At 45.2% G+C, this 27,580-nt stretch overlaps 1 protein-coding gene across 1 annotated transcript in view; it reads left to right on the top strand.

The window, feature by feature from the left end:
• LOC143973898 (glutathione S-transferase theta-1-like) overlaps positions 1 to 27,580 on the top strand; it is a 62,159-nt gene that overhangs the window by 5,469 nt on the left and 29,110 nt on the right. The gene's annotated exons all lie outside the window — the stretch shown is intronic.

Below are 27,580 nucleotides of genomic sequence, written 5' to 3'. Positions count from 1 at the left end.
AATTTATTCCTGTCTAACTACAGCTACAGTATTTTGGATGTAGGCGTTTACTGGTAGTTATAATTTGCAAGTGGGAAGCCTGCAATAGCTCTTGATTACTATCAGAAGCTAAACACTTCCAGTATGAAATAAATTTGTGACAAGAAACTTGGGAATAGTTAAGAGAGAATTAAGCAAAGTGAGGGTCGCCCCAACACTTGAGAAACTGAATCCAACTGATCTATGAAAGCCAAATCTTGTATTTTTTTCTGGCATTTTTCACGGTCAGTTTGCAATCTTTTAGTAACAAAAGTGCAAGAGTAGCCGGGCACTGCCATTAGCGACATGTAGCATTGCAGAAAAATGTTTTAAAATATATCTTTTAGCAGAAAGTGTTTTTTTTTAATGCAGCTCATAGAGTAACATTAAAAAAAAATACACAATTGCTTAAAATAATATGCTTAGGGGATGTCTTAAACCTACAATAAAGGATATATTCAAAAAAATATATATATTGATGCTAAATTACATATGTCAGGTGATTCTGGGTGATGTCATTTACCATCTACGGTCATTATTTTATGCGGTCAGTGATAAGGGTTTTATTGACATTCACTAGCCAGCAAAGGAGTTGTCATTTGTGGCGGGAGTGCAATGGGAGAGGGTAGAATGGCATGGGTTGTCATGTCTGTGGTTGTCAAGGCATTGCTTATCAGTATTGACAATGGCTCTACATCCCTGAGCTATGTGATTACTGTGGATTTACATAAGGAAACAACTTTATCTATGTATTTATTTATTTTAATAAAGGGCTTGTAACAGTGTCTGTGTTTTTTTGCTATTTTACTCTGTTTTTAATGAATGATTAAAAAGGGGTATTATGTAACCCTTACTCAATCACATAGAGTACTCGGGCCAGATATTTGAGGCACTCTTGTGTTAAAGGTGGTACCAGAATACAATAAGTCCCCCTTTGCAGCCCCCCCCCCCCCCCCATGTTCACTGAACCACGGCAGTGGCAATAAGGCTCTTGCCCCATCCACATGGATGTGGATGTCTTGTGGGTCTTAAAGTACCCCAAGTGCCAAGATTTCCTCTCAATGTTGAGGGAATGCCATCTGGTATAGTTAAGGGGGGGGCACAAGCAGATAAGGGTCTGGCATGGATTTTGGGGAGACCTCACAGCATTTTACTGTAATTTTTTTAATGGGTTCCCTCTTAAAAATCCATGCAGGGCCTCTATCTAGGATAAGGGTCTAAAGGTCTTTTTGAGGGTACCCCATGCCATTTTTTTATTTGGGTGGGACCCAAAACAAATTCACAACAAATTCTTACCCAGACATGCAGACAGGGTGGTTAGGAAGAGAGGAGGCACCCCAACCTCCTGAAACAAACTGGTCCAGTAAAAAAAACCAAAAAAAAAAACAGCAAAAACATTTTAACCCCTTCACTCCGATGGTATGTAGACATCACGAGATCACTGAAGTGGACCTTTATCAGCGGGGATGCATATCTATGTACTCGTCTTTGTGCTGGAAGTGCACCACACAGTGTGCTCACAGCACAGAGACTGGAGAGACTGTACTAATGATCAAGACCTGGGAATCACAGGTTCTGGATCACCTGATTGCTGTGGTAGTCTCTGATTGGCTATCGCAGTGATCGGTCACTGTACACCCCACCCTCTGAATGGAGAGAAAGATACTGAGGGATTTTCCTCTTCTTGCAGGAGATGAAGATGTATGTGAACAAAACTGCATAAAAAAATAGCTAGATCAAAGTTTGATCTAGGTCAATTTCAGGGTCAAATGTCTCGGTAGAATTTTTTTAAAAGCATTTTTTAAATTAGTGTCAGTGCCAGTGTGTTTTAGGTAGGGTAAATAAAGTGAAATGCGCACTATTGTTCTGGGCCTTACCACACATGTGACATTGTTGCAATTGTCTGGAGCAGGAGAACATATTTTGAGTTGTTCTTTGATGGTAGAGAAGGAAATATGCATTACCATTTACCACAAATAAAAGCCCAATTTGTCTTAAAAAGAACAAGGTATAATCCACCTGGATATACAAAGTAGTTGTGGTGATATTACTATGTAAAAGAAAAGAAAAAAATGTTAGTCAGAGAAGAAAGGTGCCCCCCAGAACCAGGCCACATGCCACTAACATTAGGACATTAAAAGGGAGAGGGGGGAGCCTCATCCCTACATCTCTGGCCCAGTGTATGTGGGGGTCTATAAGGAGAGTTTTTTTTTCCTCTGCAAAATAGGGGACCCCCCCCAGATATCCAGGCACCTACATACATGAATGCATAATGAGTAAATAGTACACAGTTGCCATAAAAAAAAACATATCCCACAATGTAAACCCAACATCAATCACATCATCCAGCGATGTGGATCTATTGGCATTCATGATGACGATACCCTGATAACCCACCGACACAATTAAAAACTTGTGCCATGACGAGCCTCTTCTGTCGCACTGTCCTGTTTGCATTTCTACCCCAAATGACAGCTATCTGGTCAGCTTCAAAATGTTAACAAACTGGCTGGCATTCCTGGGTGATGTAAATAAGGTAGGTCAGAGCTAGAAAAAACAAGTCTTAAAGAGAAAAGAATATATAGCAGCCAGCACAGTTCGTTGATCATCAAACTCAATAAAATATAGTCCAAAGTGTTGCGCTTATTCAAGCTCAATCATTGAAGAAAATGCTGAAAACACTCTATGATAGTGAGAAAGCTTGGTGAACAGATGATCCCCAGGAATAGGCCACTCTTAGCTGATATCAATCTCTCACAACCAATATGAATGTATCCAAGAAGCAATCAGGATAACCCATTTAACGTCAGACCACAGCCATCTAAATGTTTTCATATGACATGTAAAGCAAAAAGTGAAGCGACAGAACATAGTGAAGCCCGTACATAAAAAAAGATACATTTTATTGTAGTGCACTTACAATAATGAACTTACACAAGGGCATCAAAAGACGGTAGGTTAAAATCAGAATTTCATATTCAGTATGCTTGCTTCAGTCAGCCTTACATGTTTCATCCAAGAGGGATATTGTCAGAGGCAAGACCAAATGATGCAAGCATGCTCTATATATAATAAACCCAATATGAATGTCAGGTGCTGTACTTTACTCACAATGCAGCGGTTGTATGCAATGTATGTCAGAATGAACGTCAGAACATGCGCATTATGGAGCTGAAAACTCACTCATTTCCTAGAAAAAGTAAAGAATAATCCAATAAAAAGTTCACCAATATCCTCTCAACCTATCAGGTGAGAAGCAACAGGTGACCACCTCCAGAAAAACGGATAAAGAACCGGAAGCGGTCACTGGAACGCACCAGTCCATGAATCCAGAAACCGGAAGTAGTCACTAGAGCATAACAGTCAGCCAATAGAATGGAAAGAATCACTAATCTCCTCTCACCTGTGAGAGGTAACAAGTGACCACCTCCGGAAGAAAGAATAAGAAAGTGGAAGTAGTCACTGGAGCACACCAGTCCACGAGTCCGGAAACCGGAAATGGTCACTGGAGCACACCAGTCCACGAGTCTGGAAACCGGAAGTGGTCACTAGAGCACACCGGTGGCCAATAAAATGAAAACCGGAAGTACTCTGTGGAACACAGAGTCATACCCTCCAATACTAATAGCTATGAGGGATTATAAAAAGCGGAAGTAACCACCATAATATGCCGTCTAGCGCTACATTACAACCAGCACATGTGCCATAGAATTAAATACGCACATATAGTCCATCCTCCAAAAACCAAATTCATCAGCATCCAAATGAAGGATGTTAAGCATAGAGAATCAGAAGTGGACTAATATGTAGCGCAAACTAATATGTAGCGCAAAATCAATATAAAAAATAAAAAATATATATAATTGGCATAAGAAAATCAATTATATGGAGGCAATGCATATATGCGAATGATAATTTAAAAACCTAAACAATCAAATAATAACAATTATTCATTAGCACCTCTACAAATGTACAAAGCAATCATAATCATGAATTATAAAAAAAAAAATCATAAAAAAAATATATACAAATAAATAAATATATAAATTCATAAACAACCTAACTGTTATTGATAAAGCAATTCATGTCCCAGTCAATATTCATTCCCAAAGGAGTATGACATTTCAAGTCAAAAATCCACCGGGTTTCTAATCGTGAAATTTCTCTTTTTGATGAACTGCCTCGCCACTGTGGATTAAATCTGTCTATAGCAATAAAACTCGTACCTCATTCCTGGGTGATGCCCGTGACAAAATATTGTCACATGGGATACCCACTGTCTTGTTTATAATTTGAAACAAGCCAAGGCAGGAAGCTGACATTTAGTGGTAGTGATAATACTCCCACTAAACAAATGCCTTATGGATGCAGCAGCCTTAGATTTGGGTGGGCAGGCAAACTAGCAATATTTGGTGATTTAGTTCACCCAATCAGCAAATTGCCAATAGTTACAGTTGTAAACTTCAGCCTATCCACTTGCATATTCATTAGGTGTTTTAGCATCTATAACTATTCAATGTTTACTTTTACACTTTACACAGAACTTTCTATACAATTGAACAAGGTATATAAAAATTCTATGCCCCATATTGGTCAAAAAAGAGACTCCTAAAAACTTGTTTGCTTTCAGGAATGCAACAACCTATTTTAAAAGTAAAAACACGTATTCCTCATGCTAATTCCAAGGCAATGAGAATAAATACAGTCAATTTCACTTACGGGAATGATGGATAGCTGTGCATATTTCTTCTATACTTTAATGTAATATAACTAATAAAATACAGTACATAATAATAGACAGTCAGTTTTGCTACATGTAATGTTAACATTAATATTTAGATTTTTAAATTATATGTTGACCCAATCATTAAACCCCATAAAAGCATAAAGTTCTTGCAATATTTGTACATTTCCAGCCTTCAATAAAATAACACCTGGCAATCCTGCCATATAAAATACCTAGTTCAGGCATTTCCAGTTATAGTGGTGACAATGCTCTGTTGGTGTGTTACCACTGTGCTCTGCAGATTCACATTTAAAAGCTGTGAGAGAGCCGTCCCCTCCGGCTACTTCCAGGCGGTTCCCAGGCTAACGTTACCGATCGCTGAGCTCGGGAACCATCCGGTGTCGGCAGGGTTTTCCCATAGAGATAAGCAATAGCAAAATGGCCACGCTCATCTCTATGCCTATATACTGTTTGGGGGCTCTAAGTAATCGTCTAGCAAAACATACTGATTTTTACTTGTAAGCAACAGCAACAAATGTCAGAAAAAGGCTGAGTTAAGCGCAAGAGTCACATTTTCACATCCACTCTTTATCACAGTTGTTTTAACCAAATTTCAAAGAAGACTCATCAGGTGCAAATTGAATCAAATAACATTTACTCATGTTAGCCTACATCTGTTCATCAATGAGAAAAAAATTTTACTGTACAATTAACCCTGTTTATCACTCTGAAAATGTAGATTCATTCTGAAATTCACCCAACATTTACAATTTTTTCACCTAGCAAGGGATTCAAACAAACTAAGTACCCCCCTGCTATTTGGATACTAGTTCTTCGGTATTGGGGGAGGGGGTACATTCATAGGGGTTCCCCACACAAATGGGGCTCTACCTCCAAAAGAAACCATGTCTGATGCTGATGTTACTGGGCTAACTGGCACCCCAGCTGCCCAGGATTGGGGCACCAGCAAAGGGGGCTTTAATACCAAAAAGTTGGGAAGCAAGTATGTAGTACATAAGCCCACCTTTGCGTACCAGGCTGCTGAAGAGTCTGGTACCCATCACTATGGGGTACCAGTGGTATTAGAGGAGAACTACCATTTTTGGGTACTCCTCTTTAAGCACTCCTATTTCTGTGAGCAAGTATCCAAATAGCTGGGAGAAAAGGGGCTTGCTATCTCACTGGCCCTGGCAGGACATTTTTTTTAATACGCAGCCAGGTGCTTGGCTAAGAAAGAAGAGTAAGAGAAACACTGATTGCAGCTGCTCTGGTGGTGATGAACTGGTTAACAGCTATATCAACAAGAGGAGGAAGCTGCTGAGCAAGAAGAGTTCAACAGACTGAGTCAGACAGCCTTGCACTGTGGGAACTGTAGTCCAGAGGAGAAACACTTTTGTACTGCACTTCCCAAACAGAGGATACAAGGATTAGGGAAAAGAGATGCATTTTTTCAGGCTGTAGAGGACACAGATTCCTCTTGCCATGAGAGTGCACATTGCTGTCCAGTGTGCACTACCACTGCTGCAAAATGGCAACCTGAGCAGGGTCCGGACTGATTGGTCCATGTTTGCTGACAGCCAGAGTTACCTGGGTGCAGGGCAGAGAGTAGACTAATTCCTATGTGTGACCAACTGGTGAGCTGCAATATCGCTGGGACTGGTGAGCTGCTGCTGTGGGGACTTACTGCTGCTAGAACGACTAAGCCCTTTAAGAACTGAACATGCAGCCTTCTAGTAACCTTATTGCTGCTTGCTAGCATGACTGGGACTATTGTCATGTGCAGCAATGGTACAATGTGGCCCCAACGCAAGCAAGCTGAAGAGTTAGGACTAAAGACCTTTACATAGTGCTTATACTTAGAGGTACAGTACCTCTCAGCTACCTTTCACCATATCCTAGCCATACTTCTAGAGATCACTCTAGACTAGTTAGAGTATTATTATTCATATTGCAGTTAAAGATGTTAAGGTAAAGTGGTTGTAACCCTAGAAAAAAATAAACTGTCCCTTTAAAGCCATGATATATAGCATAGTGCTTTTGCAGAGTCAGATGGCCCTCAGTTGGCCCTTTGCTTGTACAATACTTGGTTGATCCAGCCTGTTTCTGTGTCCCCCTCTGTAATATGAGCACACTTATCATGGCTGCTAAACCATGATATCATGGTCAGATTACGTGCCTTCGTCATTCTGCTCTCATCTCAATGTCTCTCCCTCTCCCTCTCTCCCTGTCATTTCCATAATCTGTGTGTTAACTGTGAAGCTAATCTCCTGCCCACCCCTCTTGCCTTGAGTAATACTATTCTCTGCAGCTGTTCCAGTGCTTTTAAAGAAACATCTATTAATTGCTTTGATCCTCTCTGTTTTAGGCCCATGTTTGGTGCAGTGTGTGTGTTTTCTTAAAATTATAATGCCACATACCTTCTTTGCACAGATCTGCTGTGCAGGCACGTGTCCTCCATCTGCCATCTTGCAAACATCAGAAGGGAATCTCAGCTTCTCCCACTATAGTCTCTTAGATTGGTAAGGGAAGCAGAGGGAGGAACACATGACTTCACAGCAGCACTGTGCAAAAAAGGTATTTGGCATTATAATTTTAAGCAAACACACACTGCATTAAACATTGACCTAACACAGAGAGGATCAAAGTAACTACCGTATTTATCGATGTATCGAGGCATATAACACGCACATTCTTTTTAAGAGTTAACTTTCAGGAAAAAAAAAACTTAAACATTTTAAATAAGGAACTTTGAAGCAAAATAAGGGTCATTGCCCATCTGTAGCCTCACAAGTGTCATTATTGCAGCCTCTAAGGATAAGCCGAACACTCCCCGGTTTGGTTCGCACCAGAAGTTCCAAACAGGCAAAAAATTCAGAACACACAACCACCGTTAAAGTCTATGAGACACTAACATGAAAAATCAGTGCTCATTTTGTGTAGTCAGAGGGGGTGGGGTCACCCGTTTACGTCACGGGTGACCCCACCCTCAGCTTTATAACAGCTGTCACCAATGGGAAACGTCACTGAGCGAGAGCCTGCCATGGAGGTGGAGGTGTTGCGTTTATGGCTCATCGGAGACATGCTAGAAGATGAATGGACATCGCTGTACATTTTTATTTTTTATCTTTTAATAAAGGACTGGTCCCAAGCTGTCTCTTATCTTTTTTACCATTTTTGACACTTTTTTTGTGAAATGGTAGGGGGTACATGGTACTCCGTTACCAATTCACCTAGGGGGGCTGGATCTGGGGTTCCCCTTGTTAAAGAGGGCTTCCAGATTCTGATAAGCCCCCTACCTGCTACCCCCACAACCACTGGGCAAGGGTTGTGTGGATGAGGCCCTTGTCCCCATAAACACAACACAAGGTGCTTTGGGGTCAGACCCCAAAGCACCCTCCCCATGTTGAGGGCATGTGGCCGAGTACGGTTCAGGAGGGGGGGCGCTCTCTCTCCTCCCTCTTTTCCTGCGGCCTGCCAGGTTGCGTGCTCGGATAAGGGTCTGGTATGGATTTTGAAGGGGACCCCAAGCCATTTTTTTTTCATCTTGGTGCAGGGTTCCCCTTAATTTCCATATCAGACTTGAAGGGCCTGGTAGTGATTTTGGGGGGACCCCCACCCAACTTTTTTTACATTTTTGGTTTGGTGTTCCCCGCAATATTCATACCAGACCCAAAGGGGCTAGTAATGGACTGGTGGGGGGGACCCCATCCTGTTTTTTTCAATGAGTTTTATCTATATTGCCGAGACCTGACAATTTATTACAGCCATGATCAGTTTTAGGTGACAATTTTTCCTTTAGAAATGTCATTTTGCTGCGGGACTGCTCTTAACACGGGAAAACTACGCCACTTTACAGGCATACTATAGACACCCCACAGACATGATATTTAAGGAATATTTCATTTTTATTCTTTAAGCATTAAAAAAAAAATTAAAAAAATCACTGCTGCCAAAAAAACGGCCGTTTAAAAAAAAAAAAAAATTGCATTGATACATGTCCCCTGGGGCAGGACCCAGATCCCAACACACTATTTGATATTTGAATGAGAGTCACCTCAGTAACATTCTAAAAAATTAAGACTAAAGCCCTGTACACATGGTCGGACATTCTGACGACAAAATCCGTCTGATTTTTTCCGGCAGATTTTGGCCTAAACTTGTCTTGCATACACACGGTCGCACAAAGTTGTCGGAAAATCTGATCATTCAGAACGAGGTGACGTACAACACGTACGACAGGACTATAAAGAGGTCAGTAACCAATAGCTTTCATCCCGTAATTTATTCTGAGCGTGTGTGGCACTTTGTGCGTCGGAATTGTCTACACACGATCGGAATTTAAACTTTGTGTGTTGGAAATTCCGACAGAAAAAGTCTGATGGAGCCCACACACGATCGTAATTTCCGACAACACAATCCGATCTCACATTTTCCATCGGAAAGTCCGACCGTGTGGCATTGGATGTCACCTGCCTATATAGTAAATAAAGTGAATATTGCCAGAAACTGAATCCCCCTAAATCTTTGGGGGGAACTTTTGTGTTAATATTCACTGAGCAGTTTTGCCAGCTAAATAGACCCCTTAGGCCGCGTACACACGGGCGGACTGTTCGCCCAACCTTGTCCGCTGAACAGTGTTTGGGCGGACAGTCCGCTCGTGTGTGGGCTTTCAGCGGACAGTTTCAGCGGACAGTTGGACGGACAAAGTCTTTCGGAAATTCCGAAAAACTGTCCGCTGAAACTGTGTTTGAGCGAACAGTCCGCCCGTGTGTGGGCCTGTCCGCTGTACTTTCGAAATGAGTGGACTGTTCCCGCTCGGAAAGTCCGCCCATTTCGAGCGCGTGTACAGATAGGCGGGGCCCGCGAAGGAGACGTCGCGGGCTCCGCCGCCTGGAATGGGCTTAAAGGGGAACCCCAACGCCGAAAAAAATCGGCGTGGGGGTTCCCCCCAAGTCCACACCAGACCCTTGTCCGAGCACGCTACCCGGCCGGCCAGGAAAGGGGGGCGAGCGAGCGCGCTCCCCCTCCTGAGCCGTACCAGGCCGCGTGCCCTCAACATGGGGGGGTGCCTTGGGGAAGGGGGGGCCGCGCGGCCCCCCCACCCCAAAGCACCTTGTCCCCATGTTGATGAGGACAAGGGCCTCTTCCCGACAACCCTGGCCGTTGGTTGTCGGGGTCTGCGGGCGGGGGGCTTATCGGAATCCGGGAGCCCCCTTTAAGAAGGGGGCCCCCGGATACCGGCCCCCCACCCTATGTGAATGAGTATGGGGTACAATGTACCCCTACCCATTCACCTGTGAAATAAAGTACAAATAAAAACACAACACAGGGGAAAAAAATATTTTATTGCACAGCCGGGGGTCTTCCGTCTTCGGGGGTCTTCTCGCCGGACTCCTCCGCTATGTGTGTGTAGCTCTTTTGCTAGCGGAGGAGTCCGGCTTTCTTCCTCCCCGCCGCCGGCCTCTTCTCCCAACTTCGGGGGTCTTGTCCCCCTCTTCGGTTCTTCTGCCGGGCCACCGCGCCTGGTCCGGTGGCCCGGTCTTCTGTCGCCGTCTTCCGTTCTTCTGTCGCCGCCTTCGGTTCTTCTGCCGGGCCACCGCGCCTTCTTGTAGCTCTTTTACAGGCGGTGGCCCGGTCTTCTGTCGCCGCCGACTTCCGTTCGTGTTCTTCTTCTTGTTCTTCTCCAGGAGATGTTGACACGTCGCTCCCTCCGGCCGGAATGCCAGAGCCGCGCTGTGCGGTCACTTATATAGTGACAATGGGGCGGGGTCACATGGTATATGTCACATGGGTTGGTCACATGGTGACCCCGCCCCCTTACGATGTCATAGTCCCCATGTGACATCAACCCATGTGACCAACCCATGTGACATATACCATGTGACCCCGCCCCATTGTCACTATATAAGTGACAGCGCAGGGCGGCTCTGGCATTCCGGCCGGAGGGAGCGACGTGTCAACATCTCCTGGAGAAGAACAAGAAGTAGAACACGAACGGAAGTCGGCGGCGACAGAAGACCGGGCCACCGCCTGTAAAAGAGCTACAAGAAGGCGCGGTGGCCCGGCAGAAGAACCGAAGGCGGCGACAGAAGAACGGAAGACGGCGACAGAAGACCGGGCCACCGGACCAGGCGCGGTGGCCCGGCAGAAGAACCGAAGAGGGGGACAAGACCCCCGAAGTCGGGAGAAGAGGCCGGCGGCGGGGAGGAAGAAAGCCGGACTCCTCCGCTAGCAAAAGAGCTACACACACATAGCGGAGGAGTCCGGCGAGAAGACCCCCGAAGACGGAAGACCCCCGGCTGTGCAATAAAATATTTTTTTCCCCTGTGTTGTGTTTTATTTCACAGGTGAATGGGTAGGGGTACATTGTACCCCATACTCATTCACATAGGGTGGGGGGCCGGTATCCGGGGGCCCCCTTCTTAAAGGGGGCTCCCGGATTCCGATAAGCCCCTCGCCCGCAGACCCCGACAACCAACGGCCAGGGTTGTCGGGAAGAGGCCCTTGTCCTCATCAACATGGGGACAAGGTGCTTTGGGGTGGGGGGGCCGCGCGGCCCCCCCTTCCCCAAGGCACCCCCCCATGTTGAGGGCACGCGGCCTGGTACGGCTCAGGAGGGGGGGCGCGCTCGCTCGCCCCCCTTTCCTGGCCGGCCGGGTAGCGTGCTCGGACAAGGGTCTGGTGTGGACTTTGGGGGAACCCCCACGCCGATTTTTTTCGGCGTTGGGGTTCCCCTTTAAGCCCATTCCAGGCGGCGGAGCCCGCGACGTCTCCTTCGCGGGCCCCGCCTACCTGTACACGCGCTCGAAATGGGCGGATTTGCCTCCTTCTTACGTGGGCGAGTCCGTTCATTTCAAAAGTTGAGCGAACTGTTTGCCCAACCTTGTTCGTCAAACAGTCCGCTCGTGTGTGGGCAAGTCCGCTCATGCAAATTTTGAGCGGACTGTTTGCCCAAACTGTTTGACGAACAAGGTTGGGCAAACAGTCCGCGCGTGTGTACGCGGCCTAAGTGTTATTTTTTAAGTATAGTATCCATTAATAGCCAAAAGTCAAACAATGTTTATTATTTATCAAGGAGGATGATTGCGCCACTTACATGCCTGCTATTCACATTTAAAACAGAACAAGCTCACTAGTATAATTTATGAAATAGGATTGATTTACCAAAGAAGTCGAGAATTTTCACTTAGCATAACACGCTAACATAAAACCTTCACCTCCCTCTTATGATCTAACTGTAAAAAATATTCTTCCAGTAAATCACTTCTGACAAAATTGACATCAGTGGTTTTTGGTGCTTGTTGGCAGTTCCATTGGGGCTGAAAATGATTTGATGTAAAAGAATAAACATTTTCCGCACTCCCCTGTGTACTATTTTGAAGCTGGGCAAAGAAATGAAAGTATGAATAATGACAGCCTCCAATATATCTACTGTATGTATAACAGCTGACTTCACCAAGTGACCAAACCAGAATTCTGGGTGTATTTGCATTTAAATTAACTAAAAATAGCAAAACACTCTTTTTTTTAATTTTCCAACCTAACTGACTAGGCCTAATACAACAGAATATAATTAGTTACTGTTATAGTGCTAATTAGTCCTGTACTGAGAGAAATATTAAAACAGCCATTACAGACATCTTTCTTAGAACACAAATTCATTGGCTGTCTCTGGTTAATTGGCAGTACGTCATATTGAGGTGAAGTCTGGCCTTTGATTTGTTTTTTGATCAACAAAAGAGTCAGACAACAAGCATTTTCAACCCTTACATTTCTCTCAGTAGTAACGACTTAAAAGACCATCACAAATTTTAAAGACCTTCACATTAAAGTCCCTATTCAGGCAATTTTTCTATTTTCAGCACTGGGATGCTTTGACTGAAAAATTACTTGACAAAACTCAAATTCATTTTATTTTATTTTTTGAGACAGATAGCATTTTCTTTTGGTGGTATAAGAGGTAAGAGGATAAGGAGGTAAAAAAAAAAAACCTGAAGTTTAAAAAATAAATAAAAATGTGTTCTTGTTATTCGGACTGCCTATCTAATTTATTGAGGCAATGTGGGCAGCACCCACATTTTGCTATTGAATAACATTTTCTGTTTCTACCTGTATATACAGTTGGGCTGTAAATAGGGGGGGGGGGGGGGTGACAGGTGCTATTGAAGTAGAGGGTAGCCACAAAAAATTTGAATGTGCCTCTGGTACACTAGCATGGGCCTTAATTCTGCATGGCTGAGGTAACATCTCATTACTTGTGCTTGCCATTTCACCAGGATGTACTGCACTGCTGGTACTTGCCTACTGCAGAGATGTTCAGGTTGATGACACAGTAACCCTCCGTCTTTGACATGAACTGTTAGACTGGGCTAATTTCTTCATTTTGCAGGCTAGCTGGTAAGTGTGCTGGGACATTTTTTGTTGTTTGTAATGTGCTAAGACCCTTCCATGAGCACTTTACTGTGAAGGCTAGTTATAGATTGGGGTGGTTGCCACTTCTGCACAGCTTGTCAGCTGAACTGTGTGTGGGGATGCATGGGATGTTTTCAAGAGCCATTGTGCTTTTGCTGGGCATCTATTGTATCCCTGTGCCTTTACAGAGGAGTGTCAATTTATGTACTATGACAGCAAGTGGTTAAAGAACCTACATTAAAGTGACCCCATCATTAAAATTAAACCTTGCCAAACTCATGCTATGAAGGAACAATGCTAAAACATACTTTTCCTGCTGCCCTCAACATCGAACACTCTGTAGCACCCTATCCCAGTAGTCTGCAGCATAGGGATGAGGTTTTAGTTCACTATTACCAGTGGTTTGAGGCAAACCATGTGTTTGAATTTCATGGATCAGAAAAATGTATTCAGAAATTCTTCCTTAGTAACTCTAATAAATTGCCTGGCCTTTGAGATTTTTGTCAGCTGAGCTTTATCAGTTAGTTTAGAGGATCCAATATGCCAGCTGACTTTAGCTGTGAAAGTGAATACATAGGAAGTTTTGCTAATAAAGTAGAGCAGTAGTGGTCAACCTAAAAATGATAGAAGGCCTTACGCGTGGCCGCTGACACTTCCAGAGGGACAATAGCAGCATTTAGGTCCTACTGTATTTTTTGCAGCGTATTGCAACTGAAGGAGTTGGAGTACAATATCCCTAGAATTGGTGTCCCTCAGTGCGATAATAACCCCCAACACTGATGTCAGTGGACACAATAGTAACCCCCAACATTGGTTTCAGTAAGTACAATAATAACTTCCAACAGTGGTGTCAGTGGGTGTAATAAAAGCCCCCAGTACTAGTGCTGGTACCATTACCTCCCCCAACATTGGTAGTCACTGGCAGTGGAAGGTAACACCCACTCCTGCATTGGTGGCTACTGGCACTGAAATTTTACCCCTCCCCCCAACATTGGTGGTCAGTGGCTGTAAAAAGTAACCTCCAATAATCCCCACCATTGCTGGTCATGGCAGTGAAAGTTAAACCCCGCTATATTCCTCTTCATTGCTGGACATGGCAGTGAGAGTTAACCCCCCCTGTAATCTCCTCTATTAGTGAAAGTTAACCCCCAATAATCCTTTCCATTGCTGGTCAGGCCATTGAATATTCACCCCCAAGAATTATTTTCATTTCAGGCCATGGTAGTGAAAGTTTACTATCCTCATCCATCCCCTTTACCTGATCACAGGCTTCCATGCCACTTTCTATCCTCAGGCCGGGACTTTACTTTACTGTGGGTGGAGATAACTCCGCCTACAGCACTGACTCTCTTTTAGTGCTGAGTAGATATACACGCTTACTGAATGTCCTGTTGGTAGCAAAATGCTGTGTTTTTTTTTTTTTTTTTTTTTTTAGGGGAATAGGGGGTGGGGAGAAGTTATGTTTTTTTTTTCCCATCCTTTGTTACATATAAATAATAATGTGTGCTGGTGCCTTATAATGTCATGCCTCCATCTCCTATTTGCATATACAAAAAAAACTAAAACCGTTTTTCATGGAACTTTAAATGAGGTACAACATTTGCATAAAAAGATTTATTGAGCAATAGATGAAAATCTTTTACATAAGAACATTTTAAAAAAAAGCAAGCTGATTTGTAAATACCACTGTGTATCGGTATACAGTCAATATAGTACCGTGTTTCTCAACCTTTTTTCAGTCAAGGCAACCTTTAAAATAACGGACAATCTCAAGGCACCCTCCAATATTATGGACAATCTTGAGGTACTCTCCAAAGTTATGGACAATCTTGATGCACCCTACAAAATTATAGACAGTCTTGAAGCACTGCTCTCTAAAATGTAAAAACTATTCTAATAGTTTTACATAATGCAGCAACATCCACACACTTAGGATACCCAAGATTAGGGTTTCAAGCTTGTACTTCCTATGTTTCTCTTCTTAGTTTTTCTCCATCACTCATCACTATGCAAGCATCCATGTCATCAACTGATGATGCCATTAGTCATTAGGAGGTCGGCAGCTAGAAGGTCGTAATGGTGCACAATAAAAACCTGTGGTTTTGTGTAACTAAAAGGCATGCTTCATCCACTTGCCAATGTGTATACAATTTTTAGGCATTTTTAGGCATTTTGCCAAGGCACCCCTGAAGAAACCTCAAGGTACCCCAGGGTGCCTGGGCACCCTGGTTGGAAAAGGCTAACATAGTATTCATATAATGAAATATATACAAATTCCACTCTTCCGAGTTTTTCACAAAACATAATGATGGGTACATCCTTTATCTCAACGCGTTTTGTAACAATAATCTCACTTCTTCAAGAACAGATGCCCTTGTAAAACAAATAAAATAAAATTAGCTATATAGCAATCTAAGCTAACACCTCTAAATGGAAACCACTGACAGGTGTCTGGCTCAGTAGTTGTGGGGGGGGGTGGAGACATGGCACTCCAATGAGAAAAACAAGGAGCAGTAGCAAGTGCTGACATGTGTGAGTGAGAAATTATCCCAGACATGACTCCAGGTCCCACAGGAAAAGAGAGAAAAATGTTTTACCCCATTTAAAGTCCCATAAAAAATGGTTTTAGTTTTTTTTGTATATCCTTTGTTACATCTTAAGTTATTGTAAACCTAAAATTTTTTTAAATAACAAACATGTTTTACACATCTGCTATGTGTACTGGTATTGCAAAGGGCAAACCCAACCCCCAGCGGTCTTGGCTCCTCCTCTGCATCCTATTGTGGGACATCTGTGGGCCCAATCCCAAGCCATGCTTTGTATGTCCATTGACACACAGAGTGTGACTTGGCACTGATTGACAGCAGCAGGAACCAATGGCTCCCGCTGCTGCCTCTCTGCCCAGTAAGGAGAGCGAGAATGGAGAGAACTGCTACCCTCGGGCACAGTTCTGTTTAAGAGCTGACTTTTATTAGCTCGCTGCCTGATTGGGAAAAAAAATTGTAAAAACATTGTGTACCCCAAACACCTCACACTCCAGGTTTACTGCAACAGTTGTCTTGAAAAAACACAAAATAACTGTCAATCTCCCTCGGTCTGGGGCTCCATGCAAGATCTCATCTTGTGAAGTTTCAATGATCATGAGAATGGTGAGGAATCAGCCCAGAACTACACAGGAGAATCTTGTCAATGATCTCAAGGCAGCTGGGACCATAGTCACCAAAAAACAATTGGTAACACACTATACGCCACGAAGGACTGAAATCCTGCAGTGCCCGCAAGGTCGCCCTGCTCAAGACAGGCCTGCCTGAAGTTTGCTAATGAACATCTGAATGATTCAGAGGAGAACTGGGTAAAAGTGTTGTGGTCAGGTGAGACCAAAATCAATCTATTTGGCATTAACTCAACTCGCTGTGTTTGGGGGAAGAGGAATGCTGCCTTTGACCCCAAGCACACCATCCCCACCGTCAAACATGGAGGTGGAAACATTATGCTTTGGAGGTATTTTGCGGAACAGGACAACTTCACCGCATCAACGGGACAATGGACGGGGGCCTTATACCATCAAATCTTGGGTGAGAACCTCCTTCTTTCAGCCAGGGCATTGAAAATGGTGGGTATTCCAGCATGACAATGACCCAAAACACATGGCCAAGGCAACAAAGGAGTGGTTCAAGAAGAAGCACATTAAAGTCCTGGAGTGGCCTAGCCAGTCTCCAGACCTTAATCTCATAGAAAATATGTGGAGGGAGCTGAAGGTTCGTGTTACCAAATGTCAGCCTCAAAACTTTAATGACCTGGAGAGTAGGAATGCCTCTTAATATGCCTGTAATTGTAGCCTATACAGAGCATGCTACTGACATTTCTAAAGAAAAAAATTCAATTTAAAGTGACACGCGGTTACAATTGTCGGCTACTAAAAAATAAAGAAGAAAACGGCGTGGGGTCCCCCAAAATCCATTCCAGACTCTTATCCGAGCATACAGCCTGGCAGGCCAGGAAAAGATGGGGACAAACGAGTGCCCCCACCTCCTGAACTATACCAGGCCACAAGCCCTCATCACGTGACTTCAAAAATTGTCTCTGTTTTTCTTACCCATACCCATTCACATGGGGGGTGGGATCAGGGGGCCCCAGATTCTGATAAGTCCCCACCCGCAGACTCCGACAACCACAGGTCAGGGTTGTTGGGAAGAGGACCTTGTCCCCATCAACACGGGGACAAGTTGCCATGGGGTGGGCAGGGCCATCTTTAATATTGATTAGACCCCGGGCAAACATTTTCTTTCCCCCCCATGCAATTTCACTCTCCATTTGCTCTGAGACATACAATAACTAGCAGCTAGACTTAAAATCAATTTACTATATCAGATTAGGCAGAAATTATGATTGGTTGCCATATCATTACTGCTTACTGACTGGTTGCTAGAGGTTACAGACCAGATTACGGCTCACTGATTAGTTGCTAGAGATTGTAGCACATCATCTCCTCACTGTAGGGGAGCATGATATACATATGAATGCTGCCTTTATTTACATATCAATGCTGCCAGCCGCAACTATTTACTTAGTAATGTTGCCGCTATTTACATATGAATGACGGTTATTTTCATGTAAATACAGGGGCTGCAGGTGAGTCATCTGTACACAACAATAGGGCAGAGCTGGGCAGCATTAGTACCAGCAATTCACACTGAGATATCAGGATACAGCACAGGACTAAAACTTCAAGGGACAAGGGAATTTAAACTGGGATAGTTGGCAAGTATGAGGCAGCTGCTTTGGGCCCCACAACAATGACAGGCCCCAGGGCAGCTGCCCCTTTTTTCCCTGCCTTAAAGATGGCCCTGGGGGTGGGGGGGTGCAGAGCCACCCTCTGCCCCAAAGGACCCACCCCCTCAATGTTGAGGGCAAGTGGCCTGGTATGGTTCAGGAGGGGGGAGGCTCGCTCGCCCCACCCCCCCTTTTCCTGACCTGCCAGGCTGCATGCCTGGATAAGGGGCTGGTATGGAATTTGAGGGGGGGGACACCACGTCATTTTTTTCTTCATGTTATAGTAGCCAGGTGCCGGCAATTGTAACCACAAATCATTTTAAATTGGATTTTTTTCTTTGGAGATGTCAGTTTTACTGTAGCATGTGCTACAAATGCGCCACTTTACAGGCACATTAAAGCCCCCCCCCCCCCCCGGCACGATATTTTTACAAACAACGTGGTGGTTTATTGAGAATACAAAAAAGAGAATGTACAGACATTGGTCAATACAGAAATCACGACAGCGGGAGAGTTAGAAGAAATACATTCGGTGTGGCAGGGGGGGCGCAGGTCCCCAATACATCAATATGAGCAAGAAGCTGAAAGAAACTAATAAAAAAAACAGACATAAATAGCAGGGGGAACAAGTCCATAAGGCGAATCCAAGGGGACACTACATCAGGGGATCACAAGTTTCAACATTGCAGTATCATCATTGCGCAGTGCAGTCCCGACCCTCCCCGGTCCAATTATGCAGGATCACCTAGCCCCTATGAGGGAAGCTCATCGCATGTGGCGGCCTCATTCAACCATGTGTCCCAAACTTTAGCGTATTTAGAGTGACAACCCCTATGGGCATATAGTTCTTTCTTGTATGGGAGTACTTGATTAATCGCAGCCACCCATTCCTGAGGCGTGGGGGGCTGGACTTGTAGCCACTTTCTCGCCACCAGTAACCTAGCCATAAATAGAGATTCATGCAAAAATATCTTGTGGTACTTGTCCGAGTCCGGATCAGGGAAAACACCCAAAAGGCACTGTTTGGGGCATAGCCCCGGCACGATATTTAAAGGAATTTTTAATTTTCATTGTTGCACTTTAAGCATCATTAAAGTCACTGCTCCTGAACAATGATCATTTAAAAACGAAAAAAAGGTTATTGATATAACCCCCATACCCTTACCCCATACCCCTTTTATGGCCAATTACTTGTAAATAATGCAGTTGTTTTTTTCTTAATGTTTTTTACATGCACTTTTTTTTTTTATTCAGCTGTCAGCAGGGAAACCCATTGACAGCTGATGACTCATCGGTTCTTAAGGATGCAGCAAACGACCTCTCGGCCCTGTTCCTTAACAACCAGCTTACACTGTGCCCTGATTGGACAAAGCTTTACCCAATCGGGGCACAGAATGCACTGGGCAGTGCTCAGTGCATTGCAGGGTGTTTGTCGGGGTGAACACTCAGCGTACACCTTGCAAATTCAGGTGTTCCGCGAACGGCCAAACAGGCAAACAGTTCGCCCATTCCTATTGGCGAGGATCTGCAACGAGGAGTGGGAAAAATCCCTCCTGAGATGTGTGCAAACCCGGGGCCCAACTACAAGAAACGTCTGACCTCTGTGAACAAGGGTTTTGCCCCCAAGTGCTAAGTCATGTTTTGTGAAGGGGTTAAATACTTATTTCACTCATTAAAATGCAAATCAATTTATAACTTTTTTGAAATGCGTTTTTCTGGATGTTTTTGTTGTTATTCTGTCTCTCACTGTTAAAATAAACCTACCAATAAAATTATAGACTGATCATTTCTTTGTCAGTGGACAAATGTACAAAATCAGCCGGGGATCAAATACAATTTTTTCCCCTTACTGTATATAAAAGGAATTGATTTTACCAGTAAAATCTTCTGGATGTTTGGTAGTCCTCAGTGATGCAGGTCTTATTTTATTTATTTTTTATTTATTTTTTGCATAAAAGTTTTAATTGAAGAGCTTGAAGTATACAAACTTAAGTACAGATGAACAAGTAAATTTCATACATATGTATGATATCAAGCGAAAAACAATATTGATTACACTATAACGCTATAACGGTGGTTCATAGGCATTTAATCTAGCCTAACGAAAGCAGGTGGGTCAGTTCAAACAGTTTTAGCTTATGTGGGCTATGTCCGCCTCCGAACTTAAAGCCAGGGTCTGTACTCAATGAGAAGTGGAGAATTCAGTATAGACAGAGTAGAAAAGAAAGGAAGTAAAGACATTATGAGGAAGAGTGAAAGTTCCTATACATTGTGGCTTCGTAGGGAGTGGTTGAAAACATTCAGTGAGGTAACTGCTAGTGATTTATCTTTAATTAATGTGACAGATCGATCTAAGTTAGTGCCTAATCAGCATTTTGCTTAGGTTTTGGAATAACGAGTGTTTAACTTCAACTTTGTTACCTGATCATTGTCTCATACTCCTTAGAGTATCTATATTCGAACCAGGGAGACCGAAGCCGCGTACACACGGGGCGGACTGTCTGGCCAACTTAGTCCGTCAGACAATCCGACGGACAGTCCGTCATACTTTCGAATGAATGGACTTGCCCACACACGGCACTTTTTGAGCGGACTAATACGGCGTACTAAGTCCGCCATACTATCCGCCCTACTTTTGAAATGAACGGACTCGCCCACACACGCGGAGGAAAGTCCGCTCATTTTGAGCGCGTCTCCAGGTAGGCGGGGCCCGCGAAGGAGACGTCGCTGACCCCGCCGCCTGGAATGGACTTAAAGGGGAACCCCAACGCCGAAAAAAATCGGCGTGGGGGTCCCCCCCAAGTCCAAAACAGACCCTTGTCCGAGCACACTACCCGGCCGGCCAGGAAAGGGGGGCGAGCGAGCGCCCCCCCTCCTGAGCCGTACCAGGCCGCGTGCCCTCAACATGGGGGGGTGCCTTGGGGAAGGGGGGGCCGCGCAGCCCCCCCACCCCAAAGCACCTTGTCCCCATGTTGATGAGGACAAGGGCCTCTTCCCGACAACCCTGGCCGTTGGTTGTCGGGGTCTGCGGGCGGGGGGCTTATCGGAATCCGGGAGCCCCCTTTAATAAGGGGGCCCCCGGATACCGGCCCCCCACCCTATGTGAATGAGTATGGGGTACAATGTACCCCTACCCATTCACCTGTAAAATAAAAGTACAAAAAAAACACAACACACGAGATAAAATACTTTATTGCACAGCTCCGGGGGTCTTCCGTCTTCGGGGGTCTTCTCGCCGGACTCCTCCGCTATCTTCTTGTAGCTCTTTTGCTAGCGGAGGAGTCCGGCTTTCTTCCTCGCCGCCGGCCTCTTCTCCCGATTTCGGGGGTCTTGTCCCCCTCTTCGGTTCTTCTGCCGGGCCACCGCGCCTTCTTATAGCTCTTTTACAGGCGGTGGCCCGGTCTTCTGTCGCCGCCGTCGCCGCCGCCTTCCGTTCTTCTTCTTCTTCTTCTTCTCCAGAAGATGTTGCCTCGACGATCTCTCCGGCCGGAATGCCAGGGCCGCGCTGCGCGGCCACTTATATAGGGACAATGGGGCGGTATCACATGGCTTTATGTCACATGGGTTGGTCACATGGGTTGATGTCACATGGGGACTATGACATCGTAAGGGGGCGGGGTCACCATGTGACACCAACCCCTGTGACATAAAGCCATGTAACACCGCCCCATTGTCCCTATATAAGTGGCCGCGCAGTGCGTCCCTGGCATTCCGGCCGAAGAGATCGTCGAGGCAACATCTCCTGGAGAAGAAGAAGAAGAAGAAGAGCGGAAGGCGGCGGCGACGGCGGCGACAGAAGACCGGGCCACCGCCTGTAAAAGAGCTATAAGAAGGCGCGGTGGCCCGGCAGAAGAACCGAAGAGGGGGACAAGACCCCCGAAGTCGGGCGAAGAGGCCGGCGGTGAGGATGAAAGCCGGACTCCTCCGCTAGCAAAAGAGCTACAAGAAGATAGCGGAGGAGTCCGGCGAGAAGACCCCCAAAGACGGAAGACCCCCGGAGCTGTGCAATAAAATATTTTAACCCTGTGTTGTGTTTTTTTTTTGTACTTTTTTTCACAGGTGAATGGGTAGGGGTACATTGTACCCCATACTCATTCACATAGGGTGGGGGGCCGGTATCCGGGGGCCCCCTTATTAAAGGGGGCTCCCGGATTCCGATAAGCCCCCCGCCCGCAGACCCCGACAACCAACGGCCAGGGTTGTCGGGAAGAGGCCCTTGTCCTCATCAACATGAGGACAAGGTGCTTTGGGGTGGGGGGGTACGGCTCAGGAGGGGGGGGGGGCGCTCGCCCCCTTTCCTGGCCGGCCGGGTAGCGTGCTCGGACAAGGGTCTGTTGTGGACTTGGGGGGACCCCCACGCCGATTTTTTTCGGCGTTGGGGTTCCCCTTTAAGTCCATACCAGGCGGCGGGGCCAGCGACGTCTCCATCGCGGGCCCCGCCTACCTGGATACCCGCTCGAAATGAGCGGACTTTTCTCCGGGCAGGAAAAGTCCGCTCATTTCAAAAGTACGGCGGACTGGCACACACACGGGCGGATTGTCCGCCGAAATGCGAGTCCGACGGACTGTATTACGGAAATTCCGAAATACTTAGTCCGCCAGACTGCACGCTGAAAAAGTCAGCTGAAGCCCACACACGAGCGGACTGTCCGCTGAAATGTGTTTCGGCGGACTAAGTAGGCCAGACAGTCCGCCCGTGTGTACGCGGCTCAAGTGTTATGGTAGCGCTCAACTTTTTCCTCAGATTGGGCCCTTGTATCTTCCATTTCACAGATGAAAGAGATTTTGTGCAGCCATTCTTTCAAGGTGGGGGTGGTTGTAGCTTCCTAATATAATGGAATAAGAGTTTTTGGCCGCATTTATCAGGTGCCTGGAAAGGGAGTTCTTGTATTTCTTCAAGGTGAAGTTGGAGATGTGAAGTAGGCAGCATGCTGCATTTAATGTAAGTTTTGTCTCCGTGATTCGGTATATCATCTCTATTACTCTGTTCTAGTATGGTGTCATTCTCTCACATTGCCACCAAATATGCAACAAGGTGCCTTTTTCTCTATTACAACGCCAGCATGTATCACTTGATTGGGAATAGCATTTGTGGATCTTTTCGGGTGTTACATACCAATGAGTGAGAATTTGATATGCTGTTTTCTGCATTCTTGTACTAATAGAACATTTATGAGCCAATATGCAGGCTCTTTCCCATTGTGCATTTGTGATGTCCATGTTCAGATTGTCTGACCATCTCTCTCTAAACCTATCGTTCGTCATCTCCTTCAGGTGCTGCAGCCACTCATAGGCTGTAGAGGTAGTTTTTAACACCTACTCCCCTTTCAGGCACACTGATTCCATCTCAGTAAGATCTCTGGTGAAATGTTTTTTACAAGAGGAGTTATTGACATAAGTATCTGGAAGTATGTCCACAGAGGTAAGGATGGTATGTTATTGTCGGTCCTGAGGTTGGTCAAGTCTTTTACTGTCCTGTTGTTGAAGCAGTGGAGTGCGAGGGGTGGAAGTTGTTTGTTATTGGGTTGTAGAAGTTGGTTCCCCATTCCTGGTGGGAAGTCTGGGTTGTTTTGTAGTGGGGTGAGGGGATCCTGAGGAGAAGAAAGTTTGTCCTGTTTGGATAGAAGATGAAAGATTCCCAAGGTTGTCCCTATTAAAGGATGTTTCTTAGTTTTGGGGGATAAATAGACTTCGGAACCAACGGGGAGAAAAGTAAGAGAATCAGACTTGAGTCATTTTCCAATGACACCCAGTCCTTCAGGCCAGAGTGGCAGTGGCAGTCTAATATTCTCGCAATATGTGTGGCATGATAATAGTTTCTAAAGTTTGGTATCCCCATCCCTCCTAAGGTTTTGGATCTTGTTAGTAGGGAGAATTTGATGCGCAGTGTTTTATGGGCCCATATAAATCGCATCTGAAGGGCCTGGAGGGACCTGAAATTTTTTTGGGGTATTTTGATAGGTAGAGTGCGTAGTAAGTATAGGACTTTGGGTAAAATGGTAATTTTACAAACTGCCGCCCTGCCAAACCAGGAGAAGAATTTAGTTTGCCAGTGCAGTAACTCTCTCTCAATAGATTTGAGAAGGGATATAAAGTTGTGGGTGAAGACGGAATTGATCTTGGGTGTGGATATTTAATGGCGTGAGTAACCCACTTGAAGGAGCTGTTTTCCATGATAGTCTTTAATTTTGTGACTGGAAGCATAATATTTATCGCTTCTGACTTAAAGTGATTTATCTTAAGATTAGAGCTGTAGCTATATGTTGAAAACTCCTCCAAGAGGGAGGGGATAGAAATGTGAGGTCCGGTCAAAAAGAATAAAAGGTCATCAGCTTAAGCCGCCACCTTGAACTCTTTCTTTGCGACCTTAAATCCCCGAATGGAACTGTTGGCAAGTATGCTCCTGATGAATGGTTCTAGTGATATGATGAATAGTAGGGGGGATAATGGGCAGCCTTGTCTGGTACCATTGTTTATATCTACCTTATTGGACAGGGAGCAGTTTATTTTAAGTCTGGCCGATGGATTTTGGTAGAGGGAGGATATCCAGTTTAACATGTTTGGTCCTAAGCCTATGTGTCTGCAGGTCTCAAACATGTAGTCCCATGCTACTCGATCAAAGGCCTTCTCCGCATCCGTCGACAGGAGAAGGCCCTCAATTTTTCACTCGTGGCTGGCATGTATCAGGTCTAGATCTTTAGTGACGTTATCCCTAGCCTCTCTGCCAGGCATAAACCTGCCTGGTTTGGTCCTATCAGGTCATGAAGTAGGTGTTTCAGTCTTGTGGAGATGATTTTCGCCATTATCTTGAGATTTAGATTCAGCAAAGATATTGGCCTATAGCTGGTGCATTGTGCCGGATCTTTGTCCGGTTTTGGTATTACTGAGATGTACACTGATAAAAAGTCTGGGTGAATCGTCTTTCTGTCCGCTAGGGAGTTCAGTGCGTCTTGAAGATGTGGGACTAATGTGTCCACAAACGTTTTATAATATATGGCTGTGTACCCGTCTGGGCCCGGGCTTTTGCCTGTTTTTAGTTCCTTGATAGCTAGTCTGATTTCTGATTGGTATATTTGATTGTCAAGAGTATTAGAGTCATTTGTCGTGAGTGAGGGGAGGTCAGAGTCCTTCAGGAACTCCTGTATCACCTGGAGCCTTTCTCCACGTAGGTCAGGTGGTTTGTGCTGTGGAGGGAGTTTGGTATATAGAGTTTGGTATAGAACTCTTGGAAGTGTTGGCCTATTTTGTCAGTCGTCCTTTCTATGTGCCCTCCCTTGTTCTGGATGCCCGTGATATTGTTTTTGGTTGTAAGATCTCTCAGGGCTCTGGCGAGCATGTGTCTAGATTTGTCCCCTTGTTCATAATAAACCTTTTTCGGAAAAAAAAGGATTTGTTTGGTTTTAGATTCTAGTAGCTGTTTGAGGGTTTTCCTGGTCTCAAGGAGTGTTGTTGCTGATTGCGCAGATAAGGACTGCTTGTGAAGGGTTTCTAGGTGTCGTATTGTTTGTGATAATTGTTGGATTTCTATGTCTCGCTCTCTCTTTCTTTGAGCTCCCATATTCATCAGCACCCCCTTATAGAACACTTGTGAGCTTCCCATATTGTTAATGGGTCCATACCAGGTGTCACATTGTGTTTGAAAAATTCTTTCAGGGCCGTGTTAAGTTTTGGAAGCAAAATTGGATCTGTTAGTAAGGAGGAATTCAGCCTCCACAATGAAGATTTATAGGTGGTGCTGGCTGGGCTAAGGCCAACTGACACTGGTGCATGGTCAGAGATTGTTTGAATCCCAATATTTGCTTCCAACACTGTATGTAAGTCCCTTTGAGAGATAAAAAGATAATCAATCCTTGAGTGGCAGTCATGAGAGATCGAATAGAAGGAAAAGTCTTTGTCATCGGAGTGTAAATAGCGCCATGTGTCTACTAGGTCAAAGATGTGCAGAAGTGTTTTTTTTTTTAGGATTTGGAAGGTGATGAATGTCTTCCCTGAGGAGGTGTCCATTAGAGGGTTGAGAGGGACATTAAAATCCCCTCCCAAAATTAGGCATCATGTGCTAAATCCCTCAAGTTCCCTCACTAATGTTCTGCAAAATGACAAGTGAGAGGTGTTTGGGGAGTAAACATTTGCTAGAGTGGTGGGCACTCGTGAGTAGGTCCCTTTGAGGAAAATGAACCTCCCTCCTGGGTCTACCAACTTATCCGTTACCTCCAATGAGGCCTCCCTACTCAGTAAGATGGATACCCCCTTTGACTTGGAAGTGTCGTTTGTCGAGTGGTAAGCTTCTGTGAAGTAGGAGTCGGTGAGCCTAGGAACCTGGTTTGTCTTGAAGTGGGTCTCCCGTAGGAAGACAATCTTTGGCTTACCTTTTCTAAATTCTCTCAGGAGGGTAGAGCGTTTCTCCGCTATATATAAGCTGTCAGGGATCCGCTCGTCCTGCGCGATCGGCTCTCCGTGCGCGCGTGCACGTTCGTGCAGCGGGTCGTCGTAGGTACGAGCGTCTTCCAACGCGCGCGGGTGCACGCCGTTCGTGTGTGCGCGCGGTACACGCACGCACGGGCGAGCGTTAGCACGATTGGCGCCAGTAGCCCTTTTTAAAGGCACAGTTGCAGCAGCTCTGTGCTGTCTCGTCTGCAGCTTGTGCCTGTGTATACCTGCTTGTCTACCTGCTACCTACCTGATATCCGACCCGGCTCCGTCTGACCTTGTTGACCTCTCCTGCTTCGACCCCGGCTTGTTTTGACCCTTCTTGAACTGATCTCCTGTTGCCGAACTCTGCTTGTACCTGACACCTCTGCTTGTTCCTGCATCGCTACCCTGTATCCTGAGGACCCATCCAACCTGATCCAGTGGCCTGCAGTCCTCAGCCTTCTTACTACAGAGAGTCCCTGCTTCTGAGAACCCTCATCTCCGGATACCTGCTACTGCTCCTGGCTGGACTCTCCTACCCCACTGCGCTCCGGTCTCCCTGTTCCCATTCCAGTGAGACCAGAACCAGAGCCGTAAGAGAGGTCCCCTTCTACTAAGACAGACTCAATACCTGAAGTTCCTAACATAAGCCCTTAACATTGTAGGACACCAAAATAGGCGCTCTGCCCAGTGCCGAATAAGCCATTGTTCAGGAGTAGTGAGAGAAGGTGGACTATGCCTGCAATCACAACTAGGTAGAGATTGAAACCTGTTAGATTTATACACTTGTATTGGATGTATCACTTTTGTTAGCAACTAGGATAGGAGAGAAAAACACAGTGAAACATTAGAATGAGAGAAGCAGGTAAAGATAGAGGGAGATTTGGTGTTAGCGACCCACCTAAACAGTTAATCCGTCCGGGTGGGTCAGTCTTCTAGCGCCCAAGTGAGGGCTACTCTCCCCACTCAGGTACACTTCTTTGGGGGGAGAGGGGCAGGGGAGACTTGCGGTCAAAGTGGCAACCACTGTTATCCAAATGAGGATAACAATAAAGAACTATCAGTGACATGGAGATGTCAAACCCTGGCCCAACTAAGCATATTAATTGTGCTTAATGATCTTCTCTGCCGTGAGAAGAAATATATTTAACTATCTTGTGTTAAAGAATGAATTATTGGAGACTGTAAACCAAACTTAGTAATGGAGCATAATAACAGAACATCGGTTAATCTGAACTTTAA

This window comes from Lithobates pipiens, unplaced genomic scaffold, assembly GCF_037356315.1.
Source record: "Lithobates pipiens isolate NorthernLeopardFrog02 unplaced genomic scaffold, aLitPip1_a1.2 Scaffold_13, whole genome shotgun sequence".
NCBI classification, from domain to species: domain Eukaryota; kingdom Metazoa; phylum Chordata; class Amphibia; order Anura; family Ranidae; genus Lithobates; species Lithobates pipiens.
This window is presented reverse-complemented; position numbering and strand designations above follow the sequence as displayed.